Consider the following 15,159-nt stretch of genomic DNA (forward strand, 5'->3'; position numbering starts at 1 on the left):
AGTTTAATGGAGCTGTCCACTAAGGGGAATTAACTCGCTAACATCGCAGAGAGGGCACCGACTACTTCGATAAACTTATGGGAGGGCCATCCACTCTATTATATTGTCTCTGGGTTTGCTAGTATCCTTCAACAATTATATAGCAGCAGACCATCCCAGATGAACTGTTGCGCAAATCATGATCATGATGGAGGGCCAATACAGACTGGAGAAGCAGCCAGCCCAGGGCCTGAGCCTCTCTGAGGGGAGCCTTGAAGGTTCCAACGCAGATGACACCCCAGAGGCACCCCCGGAAGTCTACTAGGTCCAGCATGCCCGACGACGCCACAAGAAGCCACCCGGTGACAGCTATAATGCATCAGCAGAGATAAGCCATGCAGCCTGATGTCTCTACACACGAAGCCACCTTTGGCGAAGGAAGTCGCAGACCACCTCAGCGTAGCAGCCACGGCGACGGCCACCTTCTGCGAAGGACGACCACCTCGACCGAAGCGACCCAGATGTACAGCCTTCGGCGGCGGGATAGATCATCACCTTCCTCGGCTACATCCTTAGATGCAGACTCAGACCACCAGACCACACGGAAGCCTTCGCGAAGGTCAAGTCGCCGTTCCCCAGGACCGGACGCAGAGGAAGCTTCGCGAAGGCCTTCGCGAAGGCCTTCGCGAAGGACACCTGACCACAGATCGTCATCGTCCAGAAGGACTTCGAGGGACTACACAAGAGCTTCGCGAAGCTATCAACATTCTCCTCACAGGTCTCCGAAGGTCAACCCATATAGACGCAGATCACCAAGACGTTAAGCCTCGCCGCGCCGATCTCCTCGTACATCACCACGTCGATCGCCTCACAGGTCACCACACAAGTCTGCACACAAGTCTACAGTCAGGTCTCCCCGAGCGTCACCCGACATAGAGATAGAAACACACAGTCCACCATCAGAAGAGCATCAACCTCTCATCAGCGATGCTGGGATAGAAGATGATAGAGGCATCATTTTCTCAGACGCTGAGATACGATATTGGATGGTAAACAACCTAGATCTCTCTTCACCTTCCAAGAGTGGCAACTCGGCGCAGACATACCTGATGAAGGAAGACGATGCAGACGCCATCACCTTACCTCCGATCGACCCGATTGCTGCTGTGCAACAGAATGAGGACACAGCCTACCATAAAGCCATGAAAGTTCAAACGCCAGAGGCGTATGTTCTTGGCCTTAATAGATCTAGAACGATCAATAAGATTCTTATCACCAGATTTCGTGACACGACTTCTGAAGATGATAGGATGATCTACTCGGCTCTACTTATGCAGAACCAGCAAGAACCACACCCTGTATGAAGCTAACGCTCATATATTGTTCGGACTATAAACACTTCGCTAAGGAAGTCCCAGGCCGCCTCCGTGAAGGAGCTAGAGCCTCACCAGTTACAAGGGACGTCGCGGAGGAGTAGCGCTTCACCGACCCCACATCCTGTTAAACACAGAGGCCGTTCGCGAAGCAAGAGCTCATATATATATATATACTAATCGGGCTTTGACTCGATACCTTCGCGAAGGTCGCGAAGGCTAAGTGGCTCCAAGTCTACTTCACCCAGAAGATCTAGAAGGGATACTTCGATAGCTTCGCGAAGTCTCCGGCGTTCACCGAGGAAGTCTCCTCCAGGGTCTCCATATACTAGCCACTCGTCATATATAGCTACTCGTCAGTCCGTTCAAGACATCGCATAAGTTGTCTATCAACTGTATGCCAGATGCCGTCTATAAGCCTATGCGAAGACAATTGCACAGGCTATTTACAACACAGAACGTTGCTGTATTAATTAGTCAACGACGTTTCATAGATCTTCACAGAAATCAACTGTTCCGTATAGATTGCTAGAATATGCAATCCCGGACGACGATACGATTATCTACATGCGTGACCATTACGCATATCTGCAGACAATTCAATATTGAAATTGAACAGCAGCCTTGTTACAGCGAGTATAACTCATAATCGTCAACGTTTCTGAGAAGAAATATGTACAACAAGTTCAGCTTTAATTCTACAATTATGACGATACATTCATGTATACAGTCTACAAGCTGACAACTTGCAAGTTTATTGTACCTTTATATAAGGAAGTCGGAATTATATTCAAAACTGAAGTTACTTTCACGACAGCCGGGAAAATAACCTACCCAGCATTAATATTACAGAGCGAGGTATTTCATACCGGAGGTTTCAGCGTTTGTTTACATTAACCCTCGAAACACGTGGTCACTCGGGTAACCGGGAAGCTACAGTGAAGACCGACGATTATGCTAATATCAACGACGGCAAGATTTTATACAAGGTTTTTTGCTGCTACACCGGTGACATCACAGTGCGGGTATTCTACAGAATCAAAATGCCTTCTTCTGATTGGACCGCGATGGACAACGACCTCCGCAGAGGTCGATCTTAGTTCACAGTTCAAGACTTACGTTACAAGTGACAACTATATATCAGTGAACGAGCAAGCCTCCTTACAGTCCAGTTAATCTGAACCTTCATGATTGGGCTGCTTTCTTCAGGTTAGAGACCTCCCCTGTCAAGTTAGGACGAGGGCACGGCAGTCAGGCGATTTTACATAAAGTTCAACGAGGACAGACACACCTGGTTGTGCACCTACATTGTCAAGGACTTCGCAGCGAATTACCTAGACGACGGGATACAAGTGGATCTAAATCCACAGCGTCATAGACTACAGCTGAATTTCATCATCAAGCTACTAACACAACTAGATGGTTAGTAAACCTACTTAAGCTTTCTGATTGGAGAATTAAAACGGAAGTTTCACGCTCCAACTTGGGGATCTGAATATAGTGCTCCAACACCTCACAAGTGAGGTTTATGAACACGCCCTGATGACATACTTGGACTCCATGATACGATGATTCTATCACGATGGCCAGCAAGAGCACTGTAAATTTATCTCCACCGAACCAAACAGGAAGGAAAAATGCAACAGATAATTTCCTCTATCATCAACTTACGCAGAATGAAGTCTCACGTACTATATCTCCGTTTGGATCAGAACTGTCACACTACGTGCATACAAGACGGATGGACCCAATCCGACCCTCCATGAGCTTTAATACTCATGATATTAGAGCGTTAACTTCTACAATTGATCTACACAATGTTTTGAAATAATGGAGGGTTTATTTCTGGAGATCCGATATGGTGGTTGCCAACCATTATCTGAGAGATATCACCACCGAGGACGTCTCAGGTATCCACCAATTCGATCCCATGGTCCTTGCACAGCAGTTGACAGTTCCTCGGAGAAGATAAGTCAATCTTACAGATTTCTACTTATCTTATAACTGTACTAAAATAGCTACATGCTATATATAATTTGCTTAAGTTCCTTTTATCATCAGTACTATGATTATTACATCATACAATATATAAGTTAACAACTCTACAGAGTTTGTTATTATATATTTACCTTAAGTTAATCATATCTTAAGAGTAGTACTATGGTTACATGATAAATGCATTAGCTAAACAAACTCTACAGAGTTTTTGGCTATTATATACAGTAGCTTAAGTTAATTATATCTTAAGCATAGTACTATACTCATATTGTAAAAATATATTAGCTAACAAACTCTCACGGGGTTTTGCTATTATATAGGTAGCTTAAGCTTATTCATATCTTAAGCTCAGTACTATGTTTATATCATATAAGTATATTAGCTAACAAACTCTAAAGAGTTTTTTGCTATTTGGCTTAAGTGTCATCATATCTTAAGCAATATGGTTACATTATAACATGTATTAGCTAACAAACTCTACGGAGTTTTTGCTATTATATATGTAACTTAAGCTTATTCATATCTTCTGAAGCAGTACTATGTTTATATCATATAGGTATATTAGCTATCAAAATTCTAAAAGAGGTTTTTGCTATTATATATTTGGCTTAAGTTTCATCATATTTTAAGCTTTATGGTTACATTATAACATGTATTAGCTAACAAACTCTCACGGAGTTTTGCTATTATATATGTAGCTTAAGGTTTCCTTCATAAGCTCAATACTAGGTTTATATCATATAAGTATTTTAGCTAACGAACTCTAAAGGGTTTTTTGCTATTATACAATTAGCTTAAGTTCATCATATCTTCAGCAGTATGGTTACATTATAAAATGTATTAGCTAACAAAACTCTACGGAGTTTTGCTATTATATATATAGCTTAAGTTTAATCATATCTTAAGCTCAGTACTATGTTTATAACATAAAAGTATATTAGTTAATAAACTCTAAGGAGTTTTTTGCTATATACATTTAGCTTAAGTCTAATCTTATCTTAAGCTTAGTACTATGGTTACATGATAAATGCATTAGCTAATAAACTCTACAGAGTTTTTGGCTATTGTATATGTAGCTTAAGTTAATTATATCTTAAGCACAGTACTATACTCATATTGTAAAAATATATTAGCTAACAAACTCTACAGAGTTTTGCTATTATATATGTAGCTAAAGCTTATTCATATCTTAAGCTCAGCATTATATCTATATCATATAAGTATATTAACTAACAAACTCTAAAGAGTTTTGCTATTATATAATTAGCTTAAGTTTAATCATATCTTAAGATTAGTACTATGTTTATATCTTAAAGTATTTTAGCTAACAAACTCTAAGGAGTTTATACTAGCATATTAACAAGCTTAAGTCTATTAGTCTTAAGCATTGTATTAATGTTATATATACTTTATCATAATAAGTACATTGTAATAACCTTTATATAGCAGCTGATAAGTTAGCAGCAGGAATTCATCAGGTCAGTGCCTTTATGAAGTTTCCATAGGGTTATTACAATCATCACAGTTCAAATCACTAATTATTAAAATCCAAAGTATTATATATTCCCACCTCCTTTTCCGTAGGATTCTACAAGCAAAAAGAGCATGAGTCAGGATAAGGAAAAATATGTAATTTTTAGAGTAAAATTAGGGAGATACAAGTGTTCCACTATGTTCGCAAGAAGAAGAAGACAAGCAAAAAGAGCATGAGTCAGGATAAGTATAAAATATCAATTAAAATACTCTAAAAATTACATTATTTTCTAAATACATTTGTTATGCTGCAGCAATATTTTGTAACTATTCCAAATTAAAAACTATTTTTTACATATTCAATATATTTATATTTGTTAGGAACTATTTGAGATCAAATAGTTTCTTACAAATATCTATGTAAAAAATAGTTTTTTAATTTGGAATAGTTACAAAATATTCAATAGAGACAATTGCCTTTATGCAATGTAAAATGCATGAGTATATATACTTGAGGTACTAATATAAATACTTTGTAAACTAGTTGGTAGGCTTAATAATTTTACTCTCTTCCAAGTCCAAGGGATGACTGTATGCAAGTTCAGGTGACAGAATGACTCAAAGATACAAGAAATAAATTGTTTGTTGTTTTGCAAATGTGAAAGAAAATGCATTATAAATTTTACTTTGGATAGATGACAGGGATCTGCATGTGTCAAATTGTTTCTTTGCCATGCTGTAAATATACTGATAATGATATATTGAATACAGGGATTGGGATGGAGACCTTCGACAATTTCAGGATTATTAGCCATTTTCTGAATTAGAATGGGCCACTGCCCTTGTATCAATAGTAAACTTCAAAATTTTAATGGGGCATTTTTATTTTAATGTGCAAAATGGCCTCTGTCTTTCCCAATGCCTGGAATAAATAGCAGTTCTTGTAACATCAATTTTTTTTTATAAATATATGAACTTTCCCATTTATGGTGAAGTTTTTATTCACACAAGAAGTCATAGTGTCACAAATCAATCAACAGCTCGACAAAATAACCTTGATGGCATGGTTACAATTACTTCAGTTACTACTGTCAGATATACAAAACAAATGTGAAAACCCTCAGCCATATGAATATTCATCATGAAACAATTATTTATCAAATTATGTAAACATTATTTTAGAGGTGATATATATAAACTGGTTGTTAAACAATATTTATTACACTTTGTACTGGATGTCTTGGAGTGAGTGTACAATGTACTATGATCTAAAGTACACGAGTGTTACTTAGTTCTTGGTTATGCAGGGGTGAGGTTCTGCTATGCTGTAAGCAAAATATGAAGCAGCACACAGCACCTTCAAGTCACAATTGGCAAAAATGCAAGACCAAATACACTCAAAATATGGAGTAATCACTCAAGACATTTCCTGTATTGTAAAATATACTGATCAATACATGGGGAAACTAAATGTGCATATATACTATGTCATGACTGTAGATTCTGCAGACACTGGCTGATAGCAGCATGAGTATGATTACTTGTCATGTAATATAGTGTTTTTCACCCATTTTTAGTAACTTATATATTCCAAATATTCTGCCAATGAGGCCAAGGTTGGTAACTGGCATTCCATATTTTCCACTATACAGTTAGACCAATATGTTTTAAAATAATGGAAAAGAATAATGTGTACTCATTATTGTGCTATGAACCAGTGTTGTAATCTTACAGCAAATAAAAACTAAGAATTTCATATTTCAACAAAATTGCATGTCATGTAGAATCACATGCCTATGCCATTGATTAAGTTTAACTTTTCATTGGTAAGCATGTTTTTTCATGGAAACTGGAGTAGTAGGGTAACCTAGTGGTTAAACTGTTGACACTTGTCACACTGAAGGCCCGGGTTTGATTCCCCACACGTGTGCAAAGTGTGAAGCCCATTGCTGCTCTCCCCAGCATGATGTTGCTGGAATATTGCTAAAAGCGATGTAAAACCCAACTCTCTCACTTGGTAACCTTTGCTACATACACTGAAAATCTGATCTCCTACATCCATCATTGTATATTTACCATGTTTACTGTCAAATCAATATCATGGCTAAAAGCAGAAATCTTCCAAACCATTCAATTTGTGCTTGCTTTATCCACACTTAAAAAACAATAAACAAGTTTTAGAACTATTCTGCAATTTTATTCCAAAGACATAATTACTCATAACATATCAAACATTCTTTGCATTTCCCAGATGCTAAACCTGAAAAAGTACTGTAACAGTATCATCTGGAATACAAATGTTCTTTCATGGTCACTCATCTAAATTCTCACTGAATTATCTGAGAGTCCCATGATGTCACAAGACTTTTCACAACACCTTGCTGGTTACAAGTATTTCCTGTTCCAGCAAGTGTCCAAAGGATGATGTGTAGGGCTTTAATATGTTTTATAACTGTACATACAACACTTCAATGACTTGCTGTTTCTTCATTTGCAATGTATATTGCTTGACCACCAGATGTTAAATGAAATCTGAAGATCTGTTTCAGTTTGTGTTGCTCTTGATGTCAATGGTAATTGTGGTGATAAAGAAATCTATTCCTCCTTCTTTCTCCTCTTAAAGATGTGCATCTGTTCCAAGTGAAACAAGAAGACAAAGTCATCAATATCCCCCGCAATGGCAAAATACTCTTCATGATTATGTCTACGAGTTATGATTATGTCAAATATTTAGGTGTGTATATAGAAATATTTAGGTGTGTATATAGAAAAGTGGAAGGAGAGTATTGAAAGGTTTTTAAAGTTCTGCTCCAGAAAGCAGCACTATCACCAATTTCAGTCAAACTTGCTGCTATGGAAATGCCAAAAATATTTTATTCAGAATTCCCAAACTACCAAAAGGCACCAGTACACCACCAGACCAATCTATGTGCCAAGTTTGGTGAAGAAACATAGAACGGTTTTAGAGTTCTGCTCCGGAAAAGAGCACTACTACAATTTCAGGCTAAGTCAAACTTGTTGCCATGGAAACGCCAAAAATATTTAATTCAGAATTCCAAAATTACCAAAAGGCACCAGTACACCACCAGATCCATGTATGTGCCAAGTTTGTTGAAGAAATACTGAACGGTTTTAGAGTTCTGCTCCGGAAAAGACAAATGTGCACGGACGGACGGACACACGGACGGAGAATATCCCCCCGCAAAACGCGTTGCGGGGAATAAAAAATATGTGAGACCAAGTATATAGAGAATCTCACCCAAGTGTCTTCTGATATCAATTATATCAACACGAGTTGATCAAGTTACAAATATCCGAGGCTTGCCGAGGATATTTTTACTTTATCAACGAGTGTTGATATATTTGATATCAGAAGACACGAGGGTGAGATTCTATTTATCATCCAAAATCACTCTTCATTAATTTTCAATGAAAAATGTACATCTCTGAACATGGTATTGCCATTACACTTGCAGTGCAGTGATGTCATAGCATTGTGACGTCATCAAGTACATGACGTCATAGCATTGTCAGGGCATTGTACAAAATCTACTGTCAAAACGATATCTCCTAGGAGATATCGTTTGATCTCACACAAGCGATATCTCCTGTGGAACACAGTTTTGGATGATAAGATATACTTACTCAAATGTAAACAGTTCCTTACAATGTTGACATCAAGATATTATTGATAAATTAAGCATGTGGATGTTATGTTTAACTGAACATGCTGCACCATAACCAATAGCCGAGAGCCGCGATGCGGTCCTATACAGTCAAGACATGACCCTGCATCACGGCCGAGAACACCACCTTCATAAATCCTATTCAGGTTCTAGTGGCCGATTACCCCTCGTATTTTCTGATCATTTTTCAAAAATATTTCCCGTGGGTTTTTGACTGAAAAGTCGATATCGATGTACTCCCAGATAATTTCCCTACACATACACGTAACTGTCATGTTTTCATAACCATATATTTAGATACTAATAGGCCACAAACCCGTTGAGTTCTTGTTTCAACGATAGCGAGTTGACATGTTGTGCGCATGCGCCAAATTTCTATAGTCCGTATCGGGGGACGTTCTACCTTAGCGGTACGCAATACTCACTCTCGCCTCCGTTTCGCGCGCTCGTGATTTGGGTGAATCACACTTAATGTATATTATATTTATCTGCTTTTTGTCATAATTTACAGATTTTCCTTGCAGAGAGGATTCCATTCATATCTCTACAAAAAGATATGTCCATGGGATCCAGCAGATTTATTAATGTACAACGTAGTGCACAGAAGACTTAACCCCCTGGAAGCAGAGGTTTATTTTCTCTGAAGTTCAGAAAAATGAACGTTGAGCGAGAATTGCGTTAGTGATGCACTGCTTCTAGCTACGGCTATAACACAGATATGTAGAGTATTAAATTTCCTATCCGATGATGTAAATTTGAAGCGCAAATACACAGGCGATTTGGAAAGTAGACTTTGTTAAAGGTTGTCCGCAATTTTATTATGCGTTGAAAAGCAGTAAATGTCTCCGCTTACAACGTGATGATTTCTTTATTTGGAATCTTTAATGAATCTTTGTGCGAATAAAATACTTCGTGGTATCTGAACGACATAACAATATATGAAATTGATTTGTATGCTTATGTATAACTTTCTACGTTCAATGTGAAAAATGGCTTATTGACGAAAGTTGATTTTCCTCTGACGTCAAGCGACAACAGAGAGGACACACGCACGCACGTACGAAAGCGCACGCACGCACACACACACACACAAACATATACACGATGAGCCAATCTGTTTCAATACAAAAATCCACATTGTAACCGGATACGTTTTGGTAGTATCACAAATTATAATGAATTAGGAAATCGCTCATGAGAAAGGAGGTAATAGCTAAATGGATGGTTCTATCCACCTAGAAATTAGTTCTTAGATTCCCAAACTCTATTGATTTTGGAGATGTATTTTGACTAACGTTTCATCATTATTAACAGAGATCGAGCCTTATTTTCAAATGTAATGAAATTACTGAAAATACGACACCACATTAGTTGCATGTTGTACATATTTGGCAACCCCGGAGAAAGATAACATCTGTATGTTGTTTAGTATATATCTCACCTAATTTCCGTTCCAGGTTATCTGATGGAGATGAAGTGAGTGTGTATTGTTTTACGCCACTTTTAGCAATATTCCAGCAATATCACGGCGAGGGACACCAGAAATGGAGGGAGTGATAAATGAATTGTTTTAGTCACGATATGGCTAAAATATTGCCGGTGTGACTATAATCTCAACTCACTCGCTTTCCATTTGAATAATGTCCTGGATAGATAAACAATTGGATAGTTTACCATGTATCTTACAGTGTACAACGCGAGCACCTGTTTCTTGAAAATCAAATGTAATATTTATGCTCGAATATTATGCCCGGATCTGGCTTCTGATTGTTCATTATCATGTGGCTATTTTCTTCATAATTATACGAAGAAAGGTGAACTTAAAAATACCCTTTTGGTACGGAACTGTCAGAGGGATGCTTGCGATTGGTCAAAAGGAGGACATGTCATGGTTTTTTTACGTTTTTTTGGTACAGTTCTTGCAGAAATAAAGTGAACAGTTTAATATCATGTCATGGGATTATTGGCAATATATATATAGTGATTACGTCGTGTATATTATAAGCAAGAGTCATCAGAATATGACATATCCCCCCGGCCCCCACATATTTGAAAGAACAAATCATGACAGTTACTTAAAGTCCAGCTTTATTTTTTTTAAGACTAAGTCCAAATCGTTTCCTTGGAAATCATGAGTAACATAAATGGCAAAATCTGTAAATGGCAAAGGCACCATTTCAAAATTTGCCTAATATATCTGCCAAGTTCTTTTGAAAGATACTGAATGCTTTTCAAGTTGTGCTCCGGAAATGAAGCTCACCCCTCCCTTTTGGGACTAAGTACGAATCGTTTCCATAGAAACCGAGAAAATAATAAATCACAAAATTCTGCAAATAGCAAAAGGCACCACTTAACGTACACCTAGTGAATCATTAAACGCCTTTGTCAATAAATAGATATAATACAAATTTCATAACCAGGATAATTCCTAATAAATATGTGTGTATATACATCTAAAAATATATGATGCAGGGTCATGTCTTGACTGTAATAGGACCGCATCGCGGCTCTCGGCTACCGAGAGCCGAACCACCACCTTCATAAATCCTATTCAGATTCTAGTGGCCGATTACCCCTCGTATTTTCTTGAGATTTTTTAGATATATTTCCTGTGGGTTTTTGACTGAAAAGTCGATATCGATGTACTCCCAGATAATTTCCCTATACATACACGTAACTGTCATATTTTTGTGATCATACATTTAGATATTAATGGGCCTGAAACCCGTTGAGGTCTTGTTTTAACGATAGCGAGCTGACATGTTGTGCGCATGCGCCAAATTTCTATAGTCCGTATCGGAGGACATTCTTCATTAGCGGTACGCTCACTCTCGCCTCCCGTTTCGCTGGCTTGTGCTTTGGGTGAATCACACTTAATGTATATTAAATTTATCTGCTTTTATGTCATAATTTACAGATTTTCCTTGCAGAGAGGATTCCATTCATATCTCTTCAAAAAGATGTGTCCGTGGGATCTAGCCGATTTATTTTTAAAAAAATATACAACGCAGTGCACATAAGACTTAACCCCATGGATGCAGAGGTTTATTTTCTCTGAAGTTGTGAAAAATGAACGTTGAGCAACAATTGCGTTAGTGAAGCACTGCTTCTAGCTACGGCGATAACACAGATATGTAGAGTATTTAAATTCCTATCCGATGATGTAAATTTGAAGAAACCAATACACAGACGGTTTGGAAAGTAGACTTTGTTAAAGGTTGTCCGCAATTTACTGCATTGAAAAGCAGTAAATGTCTCCGTTTACAGCGCGACGATTTCTTTATTTGGCATCTTTAATGAAACTTTGCGCGAATAAAATACTGCGTGATATCTGAACGACATAACAATATATGAAATGGATTTGTATGCTTATGTATAACTTTCTACGTTCAATGTGAAAAATGGCTTGACGAAAGTTGATTTTCCTCTGAGGTCAAGCGACGACAGAGAGGATGCACGCACACACACACATATATACAGCAGGGCTCGATTTAAGAGAGGTTAACCTACTTGCACCAGGTGCAACCTAAGATAAAAAACCTAATCGCACCTGCCAAATTCCAGTTGCAACGTAGTGTGTTAAAACGTCAGAGGTTTCGGTGCACATAAACATATTTCCATATACACCTGATCCCTGTTTACAAGAGCTGTAATAGCCGAAACGTGTATATGAATAGCAACATTTCAGTGCCATAGCTATTCAAAGTTTAGAAGAAAAATAGGCTGACATATATATATATGATTATAATGTTAGATTTATTGTTGGTTTCTTTCTCAAAAGTTGATTTGCCCCTTGCGCAAGTAAGACTCATAACTAGTTTGCACTTTGTAATATTGGGTTGCACCAGTGCAAGTAACAAAACACTAAATCGAGCCCTGATACACGATGATCCAATCTGTTTCAATACAAAAAATCCACATTGTAACCGGATGCGTTTTGGTTCACAAATTATCATGAATTAGGAAATCGCACATGAGAAAGGAGGTAATAGCTAAATGGTGATCCTATCTACCTAGAAATTAGTTGTTGGATTCCCAAACTCTCTTGATTATGTAGATGTATTTTGACTAACGATGCATCATTAACAGAGATCGAACCTTATTTTCAAATGTAATGACATTTCTGAAAATACGACACCCCATTAGTTGTATGTTGTGAATATTTGGCAACGCCCGAGAAAGATGACATCTGTATGTTGTTTAGTATATATCTCACCTAATTTCCGTTCAAGGTATAAAAATCTCGGTTTATCATAGTATCAAATGTCTGTTTTTTTAGCTATCATTAGATCTTATATTCGTAATCTGATGGAGAAGAAGTGAGTGAGTATTGTTTTACGCCACTTTTAGCAATATTCCAGCAATATCACGGCGGGGGGACACCAGAAATGGGCTTCCCACATTGTGGCAGAATAAGTTGGACATGTGCACTGACGTAGGTATCAATAAATTACATTCAATAAAACCAACTATCGGTTGACGAGGTTATTATGCGAAGAGGTCGTATTGGCCACACAAGATATACGCATGAATATTTACGAAAAGGTGAGGATCCTCCGCATTTGTGCCCCTCGTGATGAAAGAATCGCAGTCAAACATGTCCTGCTTGACTGTTATTTTTCCATCACAAAGGATAAATATTTCCCTGCCAAAACGGTTAAAGATCTTTTTAATAATGTTAACTTTCATTTAATTATTGATTTTATAAAAGAAATTGATCTGATCGATAAAGTTTGATTGATCTGTTTTGTAGATACATGTATATGCATTTTTATCCCACCGGAATATAATGCGGTGGGATATAGTCGTCGCCTCGTCCGTCGTCCGTAATCATTTTGTTTCCGGAGCATAACTCAAACACCGTTCGATATTTTTCAACAAAACTTGGTAGATATATCAAACAGATCCTAAAGTTGTGCCTTTTGCTGTTTGCAGATATTTGGCATTTTTATTTTACCGGTTTCCATGGAAACGATTCAGACTTAGTCTAAAAAATCAAGTTGGACTTTAAGTAGCTGTCAAATCATCTTCTTCTTCTTGAAAAATATTGAACGTTTTTTGAGTTACGACTCTGGAAACAAATTACATGCCGGGGTGTGGGGTTGGGTGGGGTAGAGGAAGTGATAAATGAATTGGTTTAGTCACGATATAGCTAAAATATTGCCGGTGTGACTATAATCTTAACTCACTCACTCACCATTTGAATTATGTCCTGGATAGATAAGCAATTGGATAGTTTACCATGCATCTTACTGTGTACAATGCGCGCAGCTGATTCGCTTCGGTTTCGCGAAGGTCAAAGAAAATATTTCAAACTATAATATTTATGTTCCAATATTATGCCCGGATCAGGCTTCTGATTGTTCATTATCATGTGGCTATTCTTTCATAGTTATACGAAGAAAGGTGAACTTAAAAATACCCCTTTGGTACGGAACTATCAGAGGGATGCTTGCGATTGGGCAAAGGGAGGACATATCATGTTTTTTAATTTTTTTGGTACACTTCTTGCAGAAATAAAGTGAACAGTTTAATATCATGTCATGGGATTATTGGCAATATATAGTGATTACGCCGTGTATATTATAAAAAGAAACCGAGTATATCGTTAAACGTTTGTGACAAACGCACACCTAGTGAATCATTAAACACCATTGTCAATAAAAAGACATAATACAAATTTCATAACCATGATAATTCCTAATAAATATGTGTTTATATACATTTAAACATATATTAGTAACTTTCCTAAAGTAAATCATTCTGTTGTACTAATATATTCTTTAAATTATATTTCTTTGAGAACATGCAGATCTTACCAAATCTATAAAAAAATATATGGAAATAATCTGAATCATTTGATAGCATATTGGAAGAACTATTCGATCCATGTAACCTCAGAACTTTATACATGGAGGGAAAAGTATGCAGATGAATCTATGCTGCTGTTTAAAGGATATTGCCTTAAAGGAAAAAATAGTCAATAACAATGGCAAACTGATATTTATACAGAAATATAATTGGATGGAAAACTATTTACCGTCAAGAACAACGAATAAGACAAAGTTCAGAAATAATTAATTCCAACACTATATTATTCATAGAATGCTGACAACAGATAAAAACATGTTCAATTATAAAATTGTAGCATATTCTCTATATTCTTTGTGCAATGCGGAAACTGAAAATAGCATTCGTTTGTTATTTGAATGTACACAGGTAAAACTATTGAGCCATAACCTTATAAAATAAACAGGAAATAAACCCGGTACTAAACTAAAAGTAAAATAGAATCACATCATTTCTTGGATTTAAAGAAAAATGTAATCACGTGTGAATTTAATATACCTTGCAACAAACATTACGTCTACACAAAAAATTATCTCCATAATACTACCGAACTAAAACATACCTCCTGAAATCTATATCATTCAGAAAAATATATCTCATACAGTCTGTGAATACGACAAATTTGTGACCTTGTTTTACATAACCATACTATATTGTACGTGTCCTTTGCACTACGTTGTATATTGTATATATTATATATATATTATATTTTGTAGAGATATGAATGGAATCCTCTCTGCAAGGAAAATCTGTAAATTATGACACAAAAGCAGATAAATTTAATATACATTAAGTGTGAT

The sequence above is a fragment of the Haliotis rubra genome, unplaced genomic scaffold, assembly GCF_003918875.1.
Source record: "Haliotis rubra isolate DU_JTF1 unplaced genomic scaffold, ASM391887v1 Scf425, whole genome shotgun sequence".
Classification (NCBI taxonomy): Eukaryota; Metazoa; Mollusca; class Gastropoda; order Lepetellida; family Haliotidae; genus Haliotis; species Haliotis rubra.